The sequence below is a fragment of the Octopus bimaculoides genome, chromosome 5, assembly GCF_001194135.2.
Source record: "Octopus bimaculoides isolate UCB-OBI-ISO-001 chromosome 5, ASM119413v2, whole genome shotgun sequence".
NCBI classification, from domain to species: Eukaryota; Metazoa; Mollusca; class Cephalopoda; order Octopoda; family Octopodidae; genus Octopus; species Octopus bimaculoides.
Window position 1 is genome coordinate 16,160,201 of NC_068985.1, and position 3,882 is coordinate 16,164,082.

At 36.6% G+C, this 3,882-nt stretch overlaps 1 protein-coding gene across 2 annotated transcripts in view; it reads left to right on the forward strand.

The window, feature by feature from the left end:
• The first annotated feature begins 169 nt into the window (after positions 1-169).
• Positions 170-3,882, forward strand: part of LOC106882844 (uncharacterized) — a 25,071-nt gene continuing 21,358 nt past the window's right edge. For both annotated transcript variants that reach the window (XM_014933645.2, XM_014933646.2), the window contains exon 1: positions 170-434. The gene's annotated coding sequence lies outside the window, so the exon portion shown is untranslated. The remainder of the gene's footprint in view (positions 435-3,882) is intronic.

Here is a 3,882-nt window from a genome sequence, read left to right on the forward strand (position 1 = left end):
TGTGTGTGTGTGTGTGTGTGTGTGTGTGTGTGTGTGTGTGTGTGCGTGCGTGTGTGTGTGTGTGTGTACGTGTGTGTGTTCATGTATACAATTTAATTTACCTTCCCTTTACATTAAAATATATTTGAGCATTTAAGTTATGCGAATAGAGCGAGAAAAAAAGATAGAAAAATGCAAGACACGCGACTCCAGACACGGAGAAATGACTGAGTATTGTAGGAATTGTTTAGACTGTTTTTATTAATATATCTAACAGCTATGAATGTAGGTCATCGTATTAGTGTCAACATCTGCTTACCTTAATCATTGAAAATTTTACCTGTGTTATTTATTAACCAACGTGTTTGTACGTCAACCAGTTTTCAATCGCTCGCTTTACGAAATTGTATCAGATTGACATATCATGTTCAGCTTATTTGCGCCAGTTTTCCCAGGTAAGAAGACTAATTTGTCATTTAACTGATCAAAAATGTATTAGTATCGTATTTGTATTTATTAGTATTTTATTAGTATTTTATAATGAATGGTAAATCTTTCTTGCTTTTTACTACGTAAACTGCGTCATTGGAACTGACATATTGACATGTTTTCCCCAAAAGAAGACGAAATAACAGAGAGAGAGAGAAAAAACTATTGTTCTTCCAAAAAAATTGTTGCTGCATTTTAATGATTCTGTTTCTCGCATTCCTATTCCTTAAGTTTGTTATTAAACTCGTATTGGCTTGAACAATCGAATTTAATGGAACCTGTATGATTTAATCGTGTAAGTTAGATATTTTTTCAGAAGAAAAGTTTATCTGCTGAACTACCTTTTCCTATTATTTTAATTTATTATATCTACACAAATCCTAGAATCTATAGAAGCGAGAATATTGGACGTAGTAAGATTCGAGTGATTGCAAAAGGTTTTCATTTGTAGAAATTAAATTAAACAGCTTCATCTGGATTTCAAAATATGGTCAAAAACTTAACTCAACAATAGATAAATTTCTACTTGGGAATGATTTGCAGAACTTCTAATATTGCTTTGGAACTTAGTCAAAAGACCATAAATTTCGGGGGAGGATTCAGTCGATAAAATCGATAGCGCTTCTTATTTTATTGAGCTCGAAATGATAAAAAGCTAAGTTTAACCCTTGCTGGATTCGATCTCTGGGCGTGAACGGATGCAATTTTGGTTTCTTAAATAGATGCATAAAAGATGGAAAGGAGACGCAATGGCCCAGTGGTTAGGGTAGCGAACTCGCGTTCATAGGATCGCGGTTTCGATTCCCAGACCGGGCGTTGTGAGTGTTTATTGTGCGAAAACACCTAAAGCTCCACGAGGCTCCGGCAGGGGATGGTGTCGAACCCTGCTGTACTCTTTCACCACAACTTTCTCTCACTCTTACTTCCTGTTTCTGTTGTGCCTGTAATTCAAAGGGTCAGCCTTGTCACACTGTGTCACGCTGAATATCCCCGAGAACTATATTAAGGGTACACGTGTCTGTGGAGTGCTCAGCCACTTGCACGTTAATTTCACGAGCAGGCTGTTTCGTTGATCGGATCAACTGGAACCCTCGACGTCGTAAGCGACGGAGTGCCAACAACATATATACATAAAAGATGGAATATAATCGATTGAATTCATTCTAGTTTTTATCAGCGTTTGTTGTAATAATTTCAGTGAAACGATCGTTAAAGAGAACCTCGGCATAATTAGGATACATAATCAGGAAAGACTCGACTGAACGAGGTCAATTGGGAGCTCTCCTATTAATTCTTTCTTTATATTGTTATGAACTTGGTCAGGAGCTCTGAACCTTTTCCGGTTCATTTATCCTCTGGTAATATTTTACGAAAAGGCTGCGAACTGGCAAAATCGTTAGCACGTCGGACTAAATAAAATGCTTAGCAGTATTTCTTCTAGCTCTTTATGTTCTGAGTTCAAATCTGAAATCAGCTTTGTTTTTTTCATCGAGATCGATAAAATAAAATACCAGTTAAGTACTGTAGTTTATGTAATCAACTTTCAAACCCCCGACTCTCCGCAAAATTAGTGGCCTTGAACCTTGCAACAGAACGGTGTCCCGTTCGCGAAATGTTTTTTCTCACGAGAGTCCCGGACCCCAGTAATGAAATCATTTGGGATCTGTTCAGTTTGGCTCACAGATTTTTTAATTAATTTTTTTTTTAACTAAACAGTTTGAAACTTCGTACACTGGTGTAATTTCTCACGCAGAACATGGTTTACTTTGAATATTTTCGACAAAATTTCGTATTTTAGAAGTTATTTCGTGTTAAAGTTGTCGTAGTTAGGTAACTTTAACCAATCAACGTGTATCCAGTTGAAGAAAGCTACTGCTGTTTACGATGGTAATCGAAGAGAAACAGCTTCTGGGTCATCTCTACTAAATGTCACCACTGTGTTCTATTATATTTTTTGTTTACTGCCTGTGTTGCATATTACACGCTTTTTTTTTCTTTTTTTTTTTTTTGGTTCTCGCGTCGGAGTAACCTGTAAACATCGAAGAATCAACACCAAGAAGGAAGAAATATTATTTACATATATTTATTCGTTTTACCCAACGTAGTTATTTAAGCCGCAGGACCGAATTTGGGGAAAAATTTTGGTTTTACCTACACATAAAGCGCACCGGTGTTTAAAAGACCTATAGAGCTACGGGTCTGCAGCTAGCTTTTTTTTTGTTGTTGATGGGTTTGTAGTTTCAAAATGCTTTATTTTACAACTATGAGATATATTGTTATTGTTGTGATTTTATCTTATAATTAACAACAAACACATTTCGTCAAGATAAAAGTCTTTATTAGATTAGAAATAACATTATCAAAACATGAAGGCAAAACAAAACAAATATGCTTTGTTTTCATCCAAGCACCAATGTACTGAAGCCGTAGTCTTTCGCGTTGTTCACCAACTGACCTTTCCTCTGAAAAAATCAGTGGAATTAGTCGATCTCCATACACAAATTATTTTCCTCCTCAAACTTATAAAAAAGTATACATATTAGGTACACCTTTCTAAAGCCGCACAGCGGCTTATACACCGGGAAATACTGAAATTGTAGTGGCAGTGACAAATTCACTCGTTGGTTGGTAGTTGAGAGTGTAGAAGTGGCTGTCTGCCAGTAGAGAAGAAAAGAGTAAGGAATGCACGACAACAGAGTGATGATATTTAGTAGAGACGACCCGGAAATTGTTCCTCTTCGATTACTATTGCAAACAGGAGTAGCTTTTTTCAATTGAATACACGTTGTTGATTGGCTAAAATTACCCAAATACGACATCTTTAACACGAAATAACTTTTTAAATACGAAATTTTGTCCAAAATGTTCACAGTAAACCGTGTTCTGCGTGAGTAATTACACCAGTATACGAAGTTGCAAACTGTTTAGTTTAAACATTTTTTTTAATTTGTGAGTGAAATTGAACAGATCCCTCATAGATCTATTTGCATACAGCCAATCAGGGCTCACCTTGACCTTGTTGTCAAGCTAACAAATACACTCTACCAAGTAAACTCAAGACGAAGAACGGTGTTGTAAGTCGACCGATCACCAAGTTAAGCCTGATTTTAGGAGCCAAGTAATTAGATAGATTTGCATCTATACTTCTTATCGGATTTTGCAAAGGCCCCATATGGTAAAGATGTGGATGTGGAAAATGTGGGTAGAGGGTGATATGCTAGCAACTCGCTCTCCTTACTGCTTTACAAAGTAGAAAACAACACAAATAATTACGCAGAGGCCGCCATGGTTGTAACAAGATCAAGAACAACAAGCATTATCAAAAGAGAAAAGAAGCATGGTCATTCCTTACCCAAGTGACCTTATCTTATCTCCCACCACTTGTTATGCGCTCGAGTTCTGACTGACATAAGA